Source organism: Cyprinus carpio, unplaced genomic scaffold (genome assembly GCF_018340385.1).
Source record: "Cyprinus carpio isolate SPL01 unplaced genomic scaffold, ASM1834038v1 S000006811, whole genome shotgun sequence".
Lineage (NCBI taxonomy): Eukaryota > Metazoa > Chordata > Actinopteri > Cypriniformes > Cyprinidae > Cyprinus > Cyprinus carpio.
This window is the reverse complement of record NW_024879397.1, coordinates 318,478-340,186: the sequence shown is the minus strand read 5'-3', so window position 1 is coordinate 340,186 and position 21,709 is coordinate 318,478. Positions and strand designations below refer to the sequence as shown.

Genomic DNA, 21,709 nt, shown 5'->3' with positions numbered 1-21,709 from the left:
CTTTTGTTAATTTCCAATGTTTGTTTTATTGACGCTTATATTCAAGGGAGATTGTTTTGGGGTACACTGTGGACATCTTTTCTGTGCTTTGTATCATGATGCTCCTCTGCGCCCTCTGAGGTCATTCATGGTAAGAAGCGAGTACTGTTAAGCTAGGGTTATCGAGGTTAACTCACCATTGCCTTCTCATTCAGAATTATGAGAAATATATATCAGTGATTATAAGTCACCAGCTAAACCAAACAACAGAATAAGTGTCATACTAAAAAGACTCTTGGGGATCCAATTCTGGTCTCATTTCTGTAGACAACTATTTTTTCAGTATTATAACCATGTTCATCACATTATTTTCATGCATATTGTGTCATATAGGAAATCCTTTTGCAAGAGTGATCTCTTGTACTGTGCATTGTTTAAGTAGTGTGGCTTTACGAATTATGTGTTCAATGGATTTTGGAGTCTGTTCTCATCAGGCTGGTTCTTAACCACATAGATTCAGTTTGCAGAGGTGGAACTGATGGCATTATTTGATGTTTTATATTTACTGTAAGGAGTGGTGTTACTGTAGTGACACTCAGCACCAAGACACTGGTTTTATGTTAATAAGATGATATTCTGGTGCTGAGATATGCTTAGGCCCCTAGAGGCCATGACCCTCATTGGGCCCTAAAAGGACTTGAGAAAGTCTCAAACAAAGACCCACCCCCAAAGTTTGCTTTCATGTTTTTTTGCATGTTTTAATTCTTAAAAAAAAATGATTCTGAGGGTTTCCCAAAAACAAAAAGTGTGAAAAAAATTAAAAAGGGAAAAGTAAAAATTTGTGATCTTAGAAGTGGAATTAAAAACCATTTTGTGGTTTTTTGGCACCCAGAATTTTTACCGGACATTTTTAAAAATGCAACTAAAACAAAACATCACGTTTAAGTCGCATTAAAAACACAGAGTATTCATTACTGAGAAACCACTGAAAATAAACAAGAGGGATTTCCTGGTCAAAGGGTGGGAAAAAAATAAATAATTTTTTTAATAACCCTTCAAGCATCCTTTGGAACTAATTGGGCAAATGATTATTTATTTTTTTATAGTTTCCTTAATCGGGCGTTACAAGATTATATTTTTCCTCTTGCCCCTTGAAATCCCACAAAAAAAAAATTAAAAATCAATTAAAAAAAATAATTTTTTTTTTAATTTATCGCCCAATATTTTTTGCCAAATAAAAACCAATAAACCAAACAATAAGATATACAAAACATAGATGAAGGGGCCTACACAACACACACCACCACACCTTCACGTCAGATCAAAGTCCTGCTGCAAGATTGTTGATGTTTCCCAAAAAAAAGTTTTGAATGCTACTTGTTGGGTTTATTGTTTATTGTCCCCCCCTTTTTGATCCCATTTTTTTTTTTTTTTTTTTGAGTTTTTGACATTTTTAGGGTTTTGTTTTTGTTTGTTTGTTTTTAAAAAAAATAATTACTCATCCCTACTTTTTTTTTTTTTCCTCATAGCGTGGTCAGATTTCTCTGTACTATTTTGGCAGTTGGTTGCCCACAAAATGGTTTCTTTTTTTTTTTTCTTCTTCTTTTTTTTTTTTCAATTTTGATTGTGATAAAATCTGAAACATAGTTTTTAAAACAAAGGGTTTTTAGATTTCGTCATATGCAGGATTGAACTACAGCCCTATAGTGGCTAATGGCTAAAGTTTTTTGACATTTGATATTTTTTAACTACATCAGTCAGTCAAGTTTTTTTTTTTTTTTTTTTTTTTTTTTTTTTTTTGGCTGAATTTTTTTTTTTTTTTTTTTTTTTTGGCTGAATTCAAACATAACCATATAACCATAGATTATTATTATTTTTGTTTTTCTGAAGTAAAATAAATTTTTAAATAAAAAAAATTAAGCAAAATTGTAATACAAAAATTTACTTTTAAGGCAAAAAATTAAAAAACACCAAAAAAAACACCAAATTTTTGCAAAATGTTATAATTTATTTATTTTTTTTTTTAAAGTTTATAGTAGTTCACTAGTAGTGTTCAGTTTCTCAATTAGGGTGGTTTAAAAATTTTAGATGGATATAAAAATAGATAAAAAAAAAATTAGTGGATAGAGTTAATTTTAGAAAGGGCAGGGGTTTTTTTTGTTATTTATGCTAATTTTATCAAAAAGGGGCATAAAAAAACCTAATAAAACCCAACATTTTTTAGAATAAACGACAAAACTACTGAAAGGGCCTCAAAATTAACTCACAATTGAAATGACATGATGATATAGTTTTCACTGGTTTTTATGACCTCACATTGTTTAGGTGATAAGCACACTGTTTGAAAATTCTGTGGGTTTTTTGTGCTGTAAAAGACTCTAATGGCAAACCAAGTGAGAAACCCCCCCGAGACATTCACAACTTTAGCCCGCCTGGTTTCCTTTCCCCCCACGAATATGGTGAAGCTGTTATTTGGTTTTCTCAATGAAAATTTTTTTTTTTTTTTTTTGTTCCTTTTTGTGTCGTGTTTGATCTGCTCGAGGAAGATGTGGATTCTGAGTGAGTGAGTGAGAGAGGAGGTGGACGGGAGGAGTGAGTTGACTTACTGACATGACGTGAGTTGGATTGGACAGGGGGGGAGTGACTCGATGACCTGAGAGTGCGTGAGCGTAGCGGTGACGAGTGAGTGAGTGAGACGAGCGAGTGATCGAGGTGCGTGAGTGAATCTGACTGACGATGTGGAGGTGAGTACAAGTGACTGAGTTGACTGACAGTGAGTGAGCGAGGAGCGAGCGATGATGGGTGAGGAGTGAGGCGAGTCTACACATTGATGCGAGTGCGTGAGTGAGTGACGAGTCTGAGTGAGCCGAGCGAGTGAGTGACTGAAGCTGACTGACCGACTGAGTGAGTTATGATTACGAGTGGGACTGAGTGACTGATGAGTGAGTGAGCGAGCGCGTGACTGAGTGATGGCGAGCGAGTGAGCGCTACGTGAGTGGTGAGTGAGTGACGACTGACGGGTGAGTGAGTGAGTATGAGTGCTGAGTGACTGATGAGTGAGTGAGTGACTGAGTAGTGACTGAGGAGTGAGCGAGGGATCGAGCGCTCGTGACTGATTGAGTGAGGTGACGAGCGAGTGAGCGAGTTAGTGAGTGATGCAGTTGTCACTGACCTCGAACATATGACTGACTGATGATGTAGTGGTCTGATGACGAGTGGTCGTTGAGTGACCGCTGCAGTGAGTGATTGCGCGCGTGAGGTGTAGTGCGAGTGAGTGAACTGATTGACTGAGGCACTGATGCGTACAGCTGTGGGCATGAGCGCGAGCGAGCAGTGAGTGATTGAAGTTAGGGACTGAGTGATGATGAGTGGAGTGAGTGAGCGATAGAGTGGAGTGACGGAGTGATGAGTGCGTGTGAGCGAGTGACTGGTGAGCCAGGGAGTGAGTGAGTGTGTGAGTTTGAGTTACTGAGTGAGTGAGCGGTGACTGAGTGATGGAGCAATGAGTGACGACTTAAGTGAGTGAGCGAGCGCGTTAGAGCGAGTGATGAGACAGACTGAGAGTGTTGGGTAGATGAGCGAGTGACTGAGTGATTGACTGACTGATTGTGAGTGATGGCTGAGCGACGACTGAGTAAGCGAGCGAGTGAGTGTGAGAGTGAGCGAGTGAGCGGAGCGAGTGAGTGAGTGAGCTAGAGTGAGCGAGTGAGTGAGTGAGCGACTGAGTGAGTGAGTGAGTGCTGAGTGAGTGACGGAGTGACTGAGTTAGCGATGGAGTGAGTGAGCGAGTGAGTGAGTGAGCGAGTGACTGAGTGAGTGAGTGAAGTGAGCAGCAGTGAGTGAGCGTGAGGAGGGAGGAATGACTTATTGGAGTAGTGAGCGAGCGGTGTATGTTGAGCGAGTTGAGTAGAGTGAAAGGGACTGGACTGAGTAGTGAGTAGTGACTGAGTGACTGAGTGAATGAGCGGAGTGAGCTAGCGAGTACTGAGTAGTGAACGAGCGACTGTTTAGTGAACTGAGCGGGAGTGCAGTGAAAGATATGAGGACATAGTAGATGTATGAGGTGCTGATTGGCTTTTGAGTGAGTTGAGTCGAGCGAGCGGGATGCCTGACTGACTGCCTGACCTGGTTATCCTGCAGGGAGTTGAGCTGAGTGAGTGACTGTGATGACTGAGCGATGGTTCCAGAAGATGGCGGGGTGGAAGTGGAAAGCGAGGAAGTGAGTGGAACTGACGTCTACGACTGAGTCAGTGAGTTGGAGACTGAGTTAGGAAAGAAGCGAGCGGAGTGTAGTGGGTGCATTGACTGCTTGGAAGGAGCGTGAAGCGATCGAGTCAATGATGGAAGTCGATGAGGAAGTGAAGTGAGTTTTTGCGTGAGTTTATGCCTTTAGGGGGGGGGGGGGGACTTAGTGTAGGAAGTGTACTGTGAGTGACTGAGTGGTGGAGTGACAGTAAGTTAGGTGTAGCGAGCGAGTGAGCGGTGAGTTGACATATTATACTGAATTTCATGCCCAAAGAAATGATCCGAGCGGCGAGTGCAATGATGAGTTAGTGCCCTGTATTTGGAGTGAGTGAGTGAGATTTAGATGAGCTAGTGATGTGAGTGTACTGAGTGGTGAGTGAGCGGTGGAGTGAGGTGAGGACGGAGTGACTAGTTATGAGTGGATGAGCCCGTGAGTACTAGTGATGTTACGGTGACTGAGTTGAGGGCAATAGACTCACTGACAATTTGCTGAGCGTAGCGACAGTGACCGAGTGATTGAGTGAGCGAGGTGCTGGAGTGTAACGTTAGTGACGAGTGGATTGCCTGACTAGATTCCAAGCAGTGGGTTGTGTCTGAGGAGTCGACTGGAGTAAGCGATCGAGGGAGTGAGCGAAGTGTGTGAGATTAGCGAGTTACACATTGTAGTGGAGTCATTGTCGTGTGACGTTGGAGTGAGCTTCTGTGTTAGTATGTAAGTAATGGTGACTGAGTGAACTAGCTGCTCCAGTGGATTGAGTGCTCATTGAGGCGTGACACGCGGGACATTTGTGTGAGTCAAGCGAGTGACATGACACATGATGAGCGAATGACGTTAGTGAGGAGAGTGACTGAGTAAATCGAGTGACGTCAGCTGATCGTTTGAGTGACGTTGAGCGAGTTGGTGTGACGCGGGACGTGATTGAGTTACTGATTGGTGAGTTGAGCGACTCGGCAACCGACTACGAGTGACTGATTGGAGTGACTAATTGATTGAGTCAACGAGTCAAAGTGATGCGCTGTGAGGTGAGTACCCTGTTGAGTGGAATGAGAGACTGAGTGAATGTTAAATTTCGTGTATGTCTTGTCATTGTATCAGAGCGAGTGAGGACTGACTGAGGTAAAGTGAAAATCTGAGTCACTTGAGCGAGTCGATTTAGTAACACAGGAGGATGTGAACGGAGTCGATTTGGGTGACTGCGGTGTGTCTGTGCGGGTACTGAAGGGGGCCAGATGAGTCAGAGGGCTGGTCTAAAGTGAACACACGGGGTCCCACATTTGAAAACTTTAAATTATGCAGAGATTCCAGGTAGTAGCATCAAGTCAGGCCGAGAACAGCAGGAAGACCCCAGAAATGTGGGCGTTTGTAATAATCATTTTCTACCGTCCTTTCGCCAGATCAACACCTTTACGTGGTTTAAGCTTGCAAATTGTTGTGTGTTGCTTTTTTCGATTCATCATCGGTTTCTTCAGAACGCTTTTTTTTGATTGAATATAGGTTTGGTTAATTGGTTGTATCAATGTTATGACTAACAATGCTAATATGTTGCGTTAAGTTGCTACTGGAACTTAATTCCTCCATAGACCTATGGGTATTGCGGGGCGTTTGTATTGTTATTTTACTTAGTGGGCCCCTGAGGTTGTGAAATTGTGTTTTATATTTGTATGCTTCGCTCGAGGTTTTATACTTCCATACAATTTGCTTGGCTATTTAACCAAATGAACCAAGTTTTTTAACATAAGCATTATCTTCAGGTGTCCAGGCCTGTAAGAACCTGAATAATTGTATTGCATGTAAAATGCACTGTTGTATTGTGCCTTTGTTCACTAGTATAGGACATACCCACCCGGGGAGAGCTTGTTCTCATAGTGCTCAAAATTTATATCAGACACACCTTCACGTGTCATTATAGTTACATGTATCTCAGTGCAGTTTATATGTTATGAGGTTTTCACATTCTCTCTGAATCGTGGAGTTATTTTGTGGTTCCACTATGCACCAGGAGGCTCGAGATATCAACACTGCTCCGGAGTCAAAGAGCACCCACAAGTCCATTTCCCTCACAGATTTACACTGCTGAGCGGTATTTACCATCATTGGTTTTTTTATTAGGCTGAGAAACCATTTACTTTGTTCAAAATGAAAAACATTTATCATTTAATACTAACACAAGGAGTTACTCACACAACAGAACTAGGCAGTACACTGAGGATGGAATCACAATATTTTACACAACTATGCCATACGTTTGATGTGACCAGTTAGTAAGCAAGTGCTTATTGTGTCAGTTTACCGGGTCTGGGTGAGTTGTGAAAAGGTTGCATGTATCATTGTATAAAATATAGAAAAACACACGTCAAAAATCGTGGGGTCATGTCCATGTCCAATATCCTGAAGATATTCTATTTGGTTTCCCAAATTGCGTATACATAAAAAACAAGTTTTAAGCAGTAGTACACGGGAGGCTCACAGTAGAGACTTTATTGGGTCTAAGGCGTCTACAGGGGTCCCTTTAATAGGGTTGCTTAGTACATACAGTTGTACACAGATGACAACTAGATGACCCGCAAAAACCAGTAACAATTATATCTGGTTGATCTGAATAATTTTTTTGGTTTGACTGGGCATGTCTTCGTGTTAAAACATACAAAGTGTAATTGCTTAGCCAAGAGCAGTGTGATGAGTCTGTGTCATCCATCCGCGGATTTAGGCATTAAGAGACACCGGAGCAGCCAGTAGCTCAGTAAATTAAGGCGCAGTCACCTTTAGAGAGACAATGCACCTATTAACAAGGATACACATTCCGAGTCTATCTTGCTCCACGGTTTTACTTTCACTTAGGAACTATGACTGAGCAGTTTTTTCGAACCCACTTTTCCAAGACGGGTGGGATTTGGCATCGTTTTTATATAGTTAGCCGGTATCTAAAAAAAAAAGAAGCTAGAAGGCAGATTCAGTGTTAAATGCTTCCAGAGGCAATCCCGAGGTGGGTAGAGTACCCAAAAGAAACTGGTACTCCAAGTAAAACTAAAAGGTACCAAGTCTGAAATAGTTTACTTAGGTAAGAAGTAAAAAAGTATGTGGATAAAAAAAACTACTCAAGTAGATTTACCTACAATTTACTTTGGATCATATGTATATCTACAGTCGGTTTTTATATAGATACATGGATAAAATTTGATGTAACATATTATATAACACCCAAAACTGTTTTCTCTGAGCGCTGTATTAATAAAGTCCAATATAGTTAGATTAGAATGATTTCTGAAAGGGATCGCATGGACTCTGAGAAACTGGAGAGAGACACAGCTGATAGAAAATTCTGATTTGCATCACTAAACATAATGTTTATTTTAAAGATATAGTATAAATAACCTCCTTTGGCTTACAGAGAGAGACGGTAGAAAACTCCTCACACATGACACCTGTCTGTTTCTGAAAGAAAAGGAAATAAATGTATAGTTTCTGGCAAGCATAAATACATGGGAAATACATTGTATCCTGAATGAGAGGCATTCCTCCGTGGAACAGAGCTAACACTTGAGTTTGGGAGGTATTCCATTCCATACTCTACTTGACAGCTTGGTAATATAAAATAATATTTTAATGTATAATAGAATTTACCTACAACAAACTGGTAATGTCCATGAAAGTGAAGTATGTCGTATATGAAAATGTAATCCCAGGCCAATTACCTATCTAGAAGTGCAAAAGCCTGGCTATTTAGACCATGGAGCAGCACACACATGTATTCACATCTAATAAAGATCTTCATCCCGCTATGGAAACAATAGCCTTTTACTACGATTTGATTTGAGATTTAAATTCAGTGTAGATCCAAAGCCACACTTTCAACGCGCTCTTGATATTCACCCACAGCCCTAGGCAGGCCGCTGAACGCTCAGCGCGCAGCAGGGAACTAGACAAGATCATTCAAGCTGATTCGCGGAGCAATTCCACTGGTTTGCCAGCTGGATTTGATCAAACCTTTGGAACAGGGCAGCTCAAAAGATAGATCATTGCTTGAATAGGCATCGCTCGGTACCCAGAGAAAATAGACGGCACGTTTATGGAATAAAACCGGCTTATAGCCTGAACCACCAGAGCAGCGCGGGGTGCTGGAAGTGGGCTCTAAATCACATCTATTTCTGTTTGTTTAAACTGTGATTTGTATTTGTTCGTTCAGGTGCATGAGGACGCGAACTTCCTGAAGGAGAGCTCGGTTCAGCGTTAATGTCCGTGCGACGCGGCTCTCTGCGTGCACCGAATACAGCGCGCGAGTAACCAGCTACTCAGTTTGGGGCTTCCCCGCGTCTTGTGTTCTGAATGCTTTAAACCTCTTTTGAATGTTTAAAGTGGCAAGTTTCTTAAAAAAAAATGTGAAAGGATAAGCTTTCGTGACGACACGCAGCAGTGCCCTGTCAACTGTCCTGAGCATCTTTTTAGTCTGGCCTCAGTCAGACGGGTGAGATCGCCGGGAAAACATCAATAAAAAGCTCGTTGTCATGATCCAGTTTATTTATACATGTAAGCTAGCCTATCATAAAGCTGTTTGTCGTGACCAGTTACTTTCACATGTAATAATAACATCCACATTGAAGTAAGCTTGTTGAGATACCACAATAAAATTTTGTTTTAAACAACAATAAACAACCAATTGGTTGTTGCACGGTTTTTTTTTTTTTTTTTTTTTTAACCAGAAAACATGTGACAGTCATTTGAACAAGAAGTAAACACAATGGAATTGTTTGGCTGAGACATTTATGAGGAACGTTGCTTTGCATACAGATGTCTACTAAATAAATAAATAAATAAATGTAATAAATGATCTTAGTAGAAAGTGCAAAGAAAAAACACGGACAGATGCCATTTCATTTAGACACTTTATTTGGTCTTAAAGTTTACATCAGGATACAATGAAACACAATGCTATGTAAATGCCTGAGAATATTGAAGTCGATTTTCACAAAATAAAACATTTTCAGTATATGTTCACTAACATATGGTCCAATACAAAATATGTCTAAATCAAAAGCCAAACACTTGCAATACAGAAACAGTTAAGGCAGTGGTATAATTGATACGGATCATTTTCCATTAACTCAGCCAAAAATGTTTTCTCATTTCCATGTTTCAAATCTCATCTGTTAGCACAATAATGAATTGCATAAGGCAAAAATAATAACAGTACAAGTGTATTTGCACTGGGAAGCTGTAAAAATTCAGCTAAAAGACAACTTTTCAAAGTGAGAGGCATGGCAACATTTCATATACAAGTAGTATTTAAAACAGCACTTTACATAAGTGGTAAAACAAAAAATAAATCAAACAGTACCATATATAAAAATAGTTATTAAGCTGCAATATGTAAACTTTTGTAAGGAATTAGAAGTTTACAGCATAGCACTTACGGATAAACATTAATTTGTTTTTTGGTAATTATGTGTGTTGTGCTTTGGCTCAGTTATGATATGTGATGAATCTTGAGCTGCATCACTGAAGCTACAGAAGAATTATACACCATACATAAAAAAATACATGCAAAGCTATCACATCACACATTATGAAAGTCAAAATTATCGACGTAAAAATATGGCGTACTAAGTCACAACTACCGAAAAAAATTTGTATTTTTTTTCTCAGTAATAAGACTTGGTCAGTGCTTCTTAAAGCTTAATTTCTATTCATTTATCTCAATTTTGACAATAAATTTAAATTTTTTACCCTCATAGTTTCATGATGTAACAAAGCATGATTTTTTTTAAAAATGGGAAAAGGAGAAATGAGCCTAAATATTGAGCCCTTGGTACACAGGTGATCCTTTAATCAGTGCGAACTGACACTTATGACATCAAAACATCAAATGCTCCTAAAAATAAATAGAACCCTGTCAAATAAATAACAAATGAAAGACAAAAAAAAAAAGGTTCATGAACAGGTAGGTATTTAGTGTCACACTGATTGGGTGTTTTTGACTCAGCAATGGGGCTATTTAAAGGCAAGAAATCAGCTTAGTACTGTGGCAATATTAGCAACATCAACATTGATTAGTGAAACCTTGTCAATGAACCGCAAATGTGCATGGTATATTACAATAATTTTAAAAAATGGTTTGAAAATTTTGGGATTCTGCTTGAATTAGCCTGAAATCATACATGACCAAGTCACTGCGACTGGCTAGGTAGCCCTAAGTGTGTAGTAACACGTCACTGCGGCACGCAACAATGAAAGCTTTAACTTCCGCTCTCTGATCCTCTGTGTTAAGAAGAGAAAGCTCATGCGAGTTTGCTGCCGGAGCACCAAGCCTGCACAATCTGTGTCATTCACCTGCTTTAGCTGCTTCATCACTGATCATCAGCAGGGTACTGATTTCATAAACGTGGGCCAAGGCTCCATCCTTACGAGTGTCTGAACCCACGCCGTGTTCACGGCTGACCTTAAGGGCAGCTTGGGATCTTTCTTCTAAAGATAATTACAATGAAAAGTAAAGACGTACTGTTATAGAGTACAAAACCAGGATCCAAAGCCATGATTTCTCAACACTGTCTGGTCCTGGTTTCTTCTTGGTTTTCTTGATCAGTGGTTTTTGATTTTCCTTTTTTCTGTGTGATTTGGTTCTGGGCAACAAAAAATTCTGAGTAGAAAAACAAACATTACTGCACTGTGACGAAGACAACAGATCCATATCATTTATATACAGCAGCTTTTAAGACTGAAACATCATCAATACAGGGCCATCTACCATTATAGATTTTAATTCATAGAGCTTCATTTAGATTAAAAAACAGCTAGTTTCAACTCACCATTGACGATCAGCTCTACAGTCTTCTGTAATCTGAGGGTGTGATGAGACAGATGTATTTTCCCTGCATCAGCGTGAGTGAGATCAGTGAGTTCTGATGGAGAAGTTTCTCTTCGTTCATACCCTTCAGGGAAAGTTTTTGGTTCTGTTCTTGTATCGTGGGTCCTGTTGTCTCTATTGAATTACTGCGTGGAATTAAATCACACACATTTTTGTCTTGCCATTGTGTCTCCAGCTCCCATCAACCTCTTGAAGTTTTAAGATCATGTTTCAGCTGAAGAACCGGGCAGGACAACAGAACCACCGATGAAACCCTCTACTGTGACATCCAGAGACACTGATGAAGAGACTTTAGAAAAGAAAGCCTGTGGCATGAATTTATCACATAAGTGCAGTCAGTGATTTCTTGTAGAAATATCATGGATAAATGCAATCAAAATCATAAACAAATATTTTGAGAAATATTTGCTATCTCTGTCTGTCTGCTGTGAGTCTCAAAAAAAAATAATAATAACTATATATTGGTTTGTACATAGTCTATATGACTGATCCGTCCCAAGACACCACCACACTCTCTCATGCAGCCAATCAGCCAATAATTGGGTGTTTATATTCATGATAGGAAGAGAGAGAATATGAATAGCATGAGATTTGTAGAACAGATGATCTGAGACTTTACCAAAGAGCAAAAACGTCAGATGGAATATCACTGTGAAAGAGAGATTATGATCAGAGCAAAAGCTGAACATGTTAATATTGGTAAAATCTTTCCAGCATTGGAGAAGGCACTGAGTTGGGAAGGGCGGATGTGGAGGTTGCCTTTGTCTTCTGCAATGACAGGAGGCGTATATACTGGTTTTGCTTTGTTTCCCGGTTCACGTTCATTTCATTATATGAATGGCTCCCTCTCCGTCCTCTGCATCTTGTGTTTGGCGTCTCTAATAGTAAGAAATCTTCAGGCTGGTTCATTCAAGTCAAGTCTATTTATTTGTATAGCATCCACAATACACATCGTTTCAAAGCAGCTTTGTGGTAAATCTATGTTTGTGCTGCATAGCATGTTCATGAATTTAGGGGCACTATAGAAGGGAGGGTTGTGTTTGAGATGCAATTACTGTACAATTATCAGCAGTGTTTCTCACAAATCACCTGCACCTTTAAGTGTGTTGTTCAGAAGCTTACCTTTATTTAACAGCACTGCAAATATATATGTGTATACACAGATGAAGCTGCAACTATAGAAACAGAAAGAAACAAGATCCTGTTAAATACTGTGACTCGACTGGGTTTTATTTCCACATAACGCAAACGCGATGAGATAGTACAAAGATAACACTCCAGACAGCAATGCTAACTGCTAATGCTCATGGAAAATTACTAAATAAAAGGTAGTATTCCCATACAGGATAAACCTGAATAATCAGATTAATCAACCACTTCATGTCTAAGGTGTTAATGGTGCTAAAGGTTCTAACAAAAAAAAAATTTAAACTAAAAGGTTCCCTTTAATTCGTTTCAATTAAGCATCAACAAAACCACAACCCCACAACAGAAACACAACCAAAACAGGAAGACGTGTTTGTCCACATAGCGTTCTGAACTCATCGAACATACCTGATCATCATGGTGCACTAATATTATTAATATATTTTTATTTTAATATATTGCATTTAAATATGTCTTAAAACTAAGATTAAATACTCTTTTGTTTTCAGTATCAAACACGCTTCCGCATCAGTATGCCATGCGTGCTACGGATGACATCAGACGTAAGTGACGTCAACAGTAACCACGTGAACGATATGAAACGCACACCAGAAACTTGTTAAACGTATTAAGATTTTCTTCAGTATATTCAAGACACCGGCGACAGAAGGTGACTTTCCCAAGCTTTTCATCACATGTAGCCAACTCCTGATCTTTGACTCAGTCTTCACTATTAGTATAATACTGAACAAGTCTCTGCTGTCCGTCACTGTGTCTCCAGTCATATCTCTGTCATGTCTGGACTTCAGTTCTTCAAAAGATTAGTTTTTTTAGTTCCTTCATTGTTAGACTACAAAATATTGTGCCAGTTTCACTGTAAAATTATGGACCCTTTTCAGAGACTGTCTTGATGTGTTTCCACAGTTATTAGCATTGTATAGCGAAGTTTTTATATTATTTTATTTTTTTTATGTACATTTACTTTATGCACACTACTCTGTGTTATATTACTTAGGATTTAAAACTTCAGGTGGGTTTTATACACAACAGCTGAGGAAATGATGGCAAATTTGACATTTTTTCTCTCTTCTGACCAACATATTCGATCTCCTGGCTCCATTAGATCTTAGATGGATAGATCTTTTCAACAGGTAGCTATAGCACCCTTATATGCAATATATGTGTTGGGGAGTAGATAGTTATGTAACTAAATTATATAATTTAATTAAAAATAAATGTAATTGTAATCAGTCACAGGTTACTGAGAAAAAAAAATGTGTAGTTAAATTACAGTTACTTATGAAAATGTTAACAATGTACAAAGGGGTTACATCGGATTTTTTTCTTCTTCTTCTTTTCACACAACTCCCCACATACAGATTTAATTGATTTTCTTTGATAAATTGGCAGTGACTGCTCTAAAATATGAGATACAGAATAGGACACATGCTTTTTCAAAAATTGTTTTATTTCCTATATGGGTTTATGTATATACTTCATTTTTTTAAGATTACTTTTTGTTTGTTTGTTTTTTGTTTGTTTGTTTGTTTCCCAAGGCATTGTTAGATGCCAGTGTTTCCTGACATAACTATGCAGTGATTTGATTTCAAAAACAGTGTCGCTACTAACTAGTTTGATTTTTGTTATGGTTTTAAATCTGTATTTAACCTCAGAATGATCTCAAAGTAAGTCTGATTTTTTTTGGTGGCTGTGCTTTAAAATGACAAGGTCTTTAAAGTTTTCGAAAGGGACAGTAGGCTAATCAGTGTTGAGTGCTACTGTAAGGTTACCCCTGCCTGATTTACATGTTTGAAAAGATTAACAGTTTGAAACCATTATTTAGAAAAGTAATCAAAAAATAATATCAAATGCAATCAGCTACAATAATTTAAAAAAGTAATTGAAATAATTAAACTACATTTTAAATAGAGAACCTGTAATCTGTAACCTATTATATTTCCAAAGTAACCTTCCCAACACTGCTTATATGTTTTCATATTAGTGAAAGGAAAAGGATGAAACAACATAAAGAGTAAATTTAATCAGTAACTTACATGAGTGTGAAAGTGAAGCTTCCTTTCGTAAACTTCTCTGGGAAATGTTGTATTTTTGGATCCTTAAGTGAATCATTTCTCTTGATGATGTTTTATCTCTGGGAAATGTTGTATTTTTGGATCTTATCTTGTTTTATCTTCAGTTTTTTGCTAAGTGTAAGAGTAGGACAAGATCGCAGAGCATCCAGTAACATCCTCATTCATGAGCTGCAGAGAAACCAAAAGACAGTGAACTGAAAACCTGGATTTTCCATTAAATGCCTTTCAAAATTATCTTGAGCTTATTATCAACTCAAACAGACATGCTATAGATAGCCTACCTGCACTGAAGTTTATTATTATTATTATTATTTTTTATTTTATTTTTTGGTTTCCATATCTGGTCTCAGTGGAGAAAGATCTGTCTCGTAGTTTCCTCTCTCTCGTCTTCCTCCTGACAGACTGAAGAAGTGCTGTGAAGACACTGTGATATACTCTGTATTCTCTGTAATCTGATGGGAGGAGAGATTTCAGTGGTTAGTTGTCAGATGGGCGGGTGAGAGAGATCATGTGTTTATTGAGGAAGATTTGTTTGAGGTTTAGTTTGTTTTTATTCTCTGTAAGATTATCAAAATGTAAATAATAGTATTACCACACTCAGACAGTTATCAGTTTACAGTATCTCTGATCTGAACTCCCTCTAAGAATGAACAAAATATTAATAATAATAGTATTACACACAGATAAAAGTTATTTTTTTATATTGTATGAGCTGACTTCAGTTTGTCACTGTAAAAAACAAGAAGAATGCAGAGCTACCAGTTATACATACCCTCATTTGTGACATACAGTCACTTTTTCATGAACTTGTCTTTCAAATGATTTTCATCAATGAAAACAAACAGCTGACAACAAGAGTTTTTTGTTTATTTTTATATATTTTCTCAATTCAGCAAGATCTGTCTCATATATACTCTCTCTTTCAATTTTATTCTGACAAACTGTTTAAGTGCTGTCAAGCGACTGTAATATTTTCAGTCTGATGAGAGGAGAGACTCAGGATGATATCAGACCAGAACTGACTGAGTGAGTTTGTGAGTGAGTGAGTGAGTGATTGAGTGAGTGGGCTGGTATGATGTGAACACACTTTATCGTCAATGTAAGAATGAAAAGAATGCAGAGATTCAAGTTACATCCTCATTCATGCAGAGGAATTAGAAGTACAGTCTTCTTCTTAAAGAGATAGAGAAGTCCCTAACATAGAGCCTTGTCCTTTCAAACGTTACTTTTATGTAAGCAAACGGGTGGCGGTTGGTTATGTTGCCTGTTTGTTTTCATTCAGTTTGATTCTTCAGAACTCTATTGTTTTTGTATTATATAGACTGATTTGGGACAGTTTATGCTTATATACTGTGTGTGTGTGTGTGTGTGAGGTGAGCGTGTGTGTGTGTGTGAACATCCCAAACCTGAGTGCAGGCACCAAGATAACCTGCAGGGTGAACATCCCACTTTCTTTACCAGGATGTTTGTCATACACACTGCCACAAGTAAAAGGAGCCCAGCCCTGTGTGTCATTAATGTCCTCATAGCAAAGATATTTTTGGGTTTCCTTTGCAGCCCTTAAAGAGTTTCAATGCACTGGCTCAAGAACTCAACTACAGCTTTTTGCTTTTTGTTTTTTACACAGTTTAAGATTCTTGCAAGCTTGACTTGTTTTATGATCACTGAAACTTTACACAGTTTAAGATTCTTGCAAGCAAACGTTAAGTTGCATGTCTATGTGGCCAAACCAAAGTAAAAACATATTTTGTGGATGAGATACTTCAGTTTACTCTGCTGCCTCCAAGAGGCTGTAAATGATAGTTGTTCCACATCTAAACTGAGTAAATACTTAATAGAGATACTGTTCAAAATTAACTTTAAAATTAACTGTATATTCTACAAATCTTTTATATGATGGGATTTGAGTCAGTTATGAGAAAACATCAGTAAACATATAACATTAGAAAGATCCAAACAACTCAGTTTTCCACTTTTGCACAAACACGATACAGAAGAACATAATGATCGGCTCAATCCTTAAACTATAGCAAGATATTCATTCTCATTCTGTTATACAGAAGATAAAACAAGCTAATAAAACTAAAATTCAGCTCAAAGTAACTATTTTTAACCTAAGGCAAGTATATGCATATATACCACGTTTTCATACACAATGGTAATTACAAAGAATTGTGAGACAGGTTATGTAGTAAATTATACTTTTATTACATACAATCTTGCATTCATTGTGTCTCCAGCTCATTATCAGTGAATGTCTTGAAATTTAGGATCATGTTCAGTGGAACAACATGACTGAAAACAAAAAAACAACAATAGCATTATTTAACATTAAGCATTGTTCTTCAAAGAAATTCATTGCATGCAAATCAGAGTATTTTGCATTGTATGTATTAAATCACTGATGTATTGTGTTTCTGTATTAAATAGACATAATGGCATTGAAGCCTGTTCTCAGAGTGATCAGACTGGTTGTTAAATACATAGACACGTATCATTTAGTTTTTGCAGTGGAATGTCAGCTGATGCCATTGTTTGATGTTTCACATTCACCAAGGAGTCCCCCAGTGCATCCAAAGTGCCCAACACCATATCTGTAGCACATTTCTGGTCTTTGTTTTTTTTTTTCACTCACCATATTACAAGTCTAACTATATAGTCTAACTATAACCAAATGCTGTTATTTTGCACCATCATGCTGATAAGATTTATTCTGCAATCCTGTGCTTAAAACGCTGCGAAGGCACTCTTTACAACATCCTTTTGTTTGTTTGTAACAAACATGAAAACGTCTCGAGTTACTCATGCAAGCATGGTTCCCGGGAGAGGGAACAAGACTTGGCGCCCCCTAGGGGGCAAACTGGGGAATGAAATCCAACCACGCTGTGCCGAGGCGCATGCCTGTCCACCTGGTGGGGAGCACCAAGGAAGTGAAAGGTATACACCAAGCCTTTTCCTCGGAAAGGGCCCATGCCACTGCACCACAGGGGCCGCTCAAAACAACTTGGCCAGAAATGGGGAACCCGATTAGATCATATAGTCAACTGCAAGCGGGGCGGCAGATCCTTCTCCTATTTAGCGCCCAAAACTACTGGAATAACCTACCTAACATTGTTCGGGAGGCAAACACACTCTTGCATGTTTAAATCTAGATTAAAGACCCATCTCTTTAACCTGGCTTACACATAACATACTAATACACTTCTAATATCCAAATCCGTTAAAGGATTTTTAGGCTGCATTAATTAGGTTAAACCTGAACCGGAAACACCTTCCCATAACACCCGATGTACTACTTGCTACATCGTTAGAAGACAAGAATGGCATCTACGCTCATATTAGTCTGTTTCTCTCCTTATTCCGAGGTCACCGTGGCCACCAGATCCAGTCTGTATCCAAAGTCAGAGGGTCACTGCAGTCACGTAGGATCCAGGACGTATCCAGCCCAGAATGGTGGATTAGCACCTAGAAAAGGACCTCTACAGCCCTGAAAGACAGCGGAGACCAGGACTAGAGCCCCAGAGACAGATCCCCTGTAAAGACCCTTGTCTCAGACGACCACCGGGACAAGACCCACCAGGAACAGATGATTCTTCTGCACAACCCTGACGTTTTGCTGCAGCCTGGAATTGAAAACTGCTGGTTTAGTCTTGGTCAGAGGAGAACTGGCCCCCACAACTGAGCCTGGTTTCTCCCAAGGTCATTTTTTTTTTCTCCATTCTCTCACTGATGGAGTTGTAGTTTTGGTTCCTTGCCGCTGTCGCCTCTGGCTTGCTTAGTTGGGGACACTTCATTTACAGCGATATCGTTGACTTGATTGCAAATTATTGCCACAGATACCATTTAAACTGAACTGAGCTGCATGATGACATCACTGAATTCAATGATGAACTGCCTTTAACGGGTCATTTTGTATATTGACACACTGTTTTTCCTAATTAATGTGGGTTCATGTTGCTTTGACGCAATCTTTTTTTGTTTAAAGCGCTATATAAATAACGATGACTTGACTTGACTTGACTACTGCTCTCACTCTTCAAGTGAATGCAAGAGCGAGGTGCAGGCGTTTATTGGCATTGCACGCGGTGTCGCGGTCTCGACGGAGCGAGAAAAAAGATCTTCTTTAATGCAGACAGCCACACTTAGAGTGTGCGGTGGCCAGTTCCCCTGCGTGATTCAGCATTTTTCCCGGAAAGTGCATGAGGAGCTCACAAGATCATGGAAGGTACCGCTTTTACAGTGCCCAAAACAAGTCTTGTAGATCAGAGTCACCACTCCGCTCTCACCCACCGTCGATGGTGGGGTCCGCTTTGGGGAACGCGGCCCCAACATGCCCTTTAGTGGGGCGGCGGTCTGTGGCCATGCAATTGTGTCCAACAGCCACTCCCACTCTGCGGCAGGGTGACCTGTGGACATGTTTTCCCTCACGGGCCTGTAGGTAAGTTTCATCAGGCTTACCTGGCAGTGCTTACAGAGCTTGTGGGGATGTGGCCTTCTGCCCTCCACGGCCAGACTGAGGCAATTAAACACTTCATGCGCTGGAGGAACCTGCTGCTTCCACCCAGGCCACAGCTCCTCAGCCTGCATGTCACCGTGTATGACCCCCTTGTGGCTGCCTCCTCTTCCCATGGCCCACAAGCAGCAGCCTTTACACCAGTCTAGCATCATGGAGCCGGTTGCAGGCAAGGACGCCCAGCCTGTTCCAGGCCCCCGCCACACCTGGCGGCAAGAGCAAGTGCAAGAGGACCTGAGAAAGGTGACCCGGAGACTGCACCACTCCCTCCAGCAGAGAAGGGCTGGGTGGAGAATCCTTTGTTCCCTTTCAGTTGGTCACATTCAACATGTATGTCAGACAGAGACTGACGAATGGGGTCTCGCCCCGAGAGCCCAATGACCTTCGAGTGGTAACAAAATGCCCAATGGTTCACAGTGTACCTTGGTCTGCGGGATTTGCATCACGAGCTCCGCCCCGCTGTGTGGGTATATAAGGAGCAGTGCAAGCAACTCGCATTCAAGCTTTTGCCGAGCACATCTTCTGCTGGTTTCACCGGAGTGCTTTTAAAGCGAGTCAGCTGGTGTTGGTGTGACGGCGCGATTCAGCAGTTCGTCAAGAGCTTCCTGCCTTCATCTCCCGCGTCCTCTGAGCACTTCAGCACCTCTGAAAAGAGCTTTCTAAAGAGTTTTAGGGTTGTGTTTGCATCTTTTTTAAAGATGTCTTCCGGCCGTGTGTTTCTGTGGTGCGGTGGATATATGGCTCCTCGTGACGGCCACGATCACTGGTGGCACGTGTCTGGGCTTTCAGCACGCTTGAGACTTGGAGACTGCGTTCGTGGATGACTTCATGTTCTCATTGCGGGGACATGACTATTCTCAGGCATTAAGATCGAGACTTGATTACATTAACGGTATAGAGTCCCCTCTGCCATACCCCAATCTAGTTCCTCTTCTCATAAGAGGGCTACTTTGGCTGGTGGCCAGGCTGATCTGAGGGTTACCATGTGGGCTTCCCCTCCCAAACGCTGCAGCCAGTTGAGTTTCCAGAATGAGTTTGCGGGACCCTCTCATCAGGTTCCTGGCATCTCATTCGGGGGCTGGCAAAAGGAAGGGACAAAATGTCGATTGCCGCATCACAAGACGGGCTTGAGTCCTCGGGATATGAGGATTCGGCTGCATTGCCTCCCTTTGGGAGTGCCAGCGTTGCCCGAGTCCTGATCCCAAGCTGAAGGCCGTGCTTTCCCAGGCAGCTGAGAGTATCGGGCTCGAGGTGGAATCGTCAACCCTGCCCCAAACGCTCGAGGCTGGGACGACTGGTTTCCTGGGGGCGGCTCGTGCTCGCCAGCTTGCTTTCTTTCTTCCCGGAGGTGCACCAGGAAGTGACCAGTTCACGGAAGGCACCTTTCACTGACCGAAACCGTTCTGGTGCTTCCTCCGCCTTCACTGCCCTCGATGGCGGAGCAGCCAACGGGGTATGCTGGGATACCCCCAGTGGAGCATACTGTTGTGATGCAATTGTGTCCCTCAGAGTGCCTCCACATGGTGTGGTGGTCCCAAGCTTCCCTCCAAAGCCTGTAAGTTCTCATCCATGCTTGTGGCCAAGGCTTACAGAGCTGTGGGCCAGGCCCGCTTCTCCCCTGCACACCATGGCCACCCTTCAGGTCTACCATGGCCAAGGTGCTCAAAGAGCTGCACGGGGGCAGTTGCTGACCCAGAGGTTTTGCAGGAGGCGTGCATTGCTACCGACCTTGCTCTCCAGGCGACGACGGTTCACTGCGCGCTCCTTGTGTCAGGTGATGTCAACTTTGGTGGTCACAGGAGCGCCACATATGGCTAAACCTGGCAGACATGAGGGAGTCTGATCGGACTCAGCTCCTCAACTCCCCGGTCTCCCAGGCTGTCCTCTTCAGGCGACCGCGTACTTTCGTGGAACAATTTTGCCCAGCAGTTCTCTGCCTCCGCAGAAGCAGTCTGAGGCCATCAAAGCATATTCTGCCCTGGCTGGCACCGCTGCTGATGCCTCCACACTGCCGGCTCAGCCACCTCAGCCTGCTCATCGCTGAGGGCGGCCCCTCTGTGGTCTCCTCCACTCCCACCTGGCACAGCAGCAGCCTCCACCCCAGCCGCAGCTAGGAGATGGCCCGCAGACCAAGGGCGGCGCAGCCCCATCTCTGCCCCAATCCTGCTAAGTGTCAGGCCAAGCGGCGTCCCTGAGACGGGCGACCTGGAGTTGGGGATTTTTTCAGCTCTTCAGGAGATGGTAGCAGGGACCACTTCCTTCTCCCAGAGAAGGGCCGGGGAAAAATCTTTGTTCTTCTTTTCATTTTGTTCCGCCACTGGCCCCACGGAACCCAAACCTTCATTGGAAAGAGTTGTTTCATCTACCTCCGGGTCTCAAGAGGCCACGGACGACAGTTTGCGAACGTGCTTCCTCAGCACACTCTCATTTCCCACTCTGCCCTTGCCAGGTTTCCAAGCAGAGCCGGCTCGAGAACGCATTGCCTTCTCACACGACCTCTTTGCCCACTCAGATCAGGAATGAGAGTGCCCACCCCTCTGCCCCACCATCTAATGGGATACTATGCCTCCCATAACGGGGCTGTCTGTTCTGACTAGCGTGCCCGCACTGTGGAGTACGCCATCAGAACGTTTCCCTTGACCGCCGCTCGGAGTTGGTTTTTGGCCAACCTGGACTTAGAGCTCCACCAACCCGCCCACTGGTCTCATCCAAATGATCATTACTCGCGGCTACAATGATTCAGTTTGCCCGGGCCGTCCCGCCAGGTTTTAGGGTGTTTGCAGGACGATGGTGCGGCAAGGATGCTCCTGTCATGGTGCGCGAGGTTGCGAGCCTGCTGGCAAAGGGTCGCAATAGAGCTTGGTCCCTCCAGC

At 41.4% G+C, this 21,709-nt stretch overlaps 1 long non-coding RNA gene across 1 annotated transcript; it reads right to left on the bottom strand.

Moving 5' to 3' along the window:
* Positions 1-11,286: 11,286 nt before the first annotated feature.
* On the bottom strand, positions 11,287-14,372 carry LOC122134390. The gene is made up of 3 exons (XR_006160015.1): positions 14,285-14,372; positions 12,207-12,259; positions 11,287-11,361 (listed from the first exon to the last, which is right to left on the bottom strand). It is a non-coding gene; the product is annotated as an uncharacterized LOC122134390 (long non-coding RNA).
* Between the last annotated feature and the right edge of the window lie 7,337 nt (positions 14,373-21,709).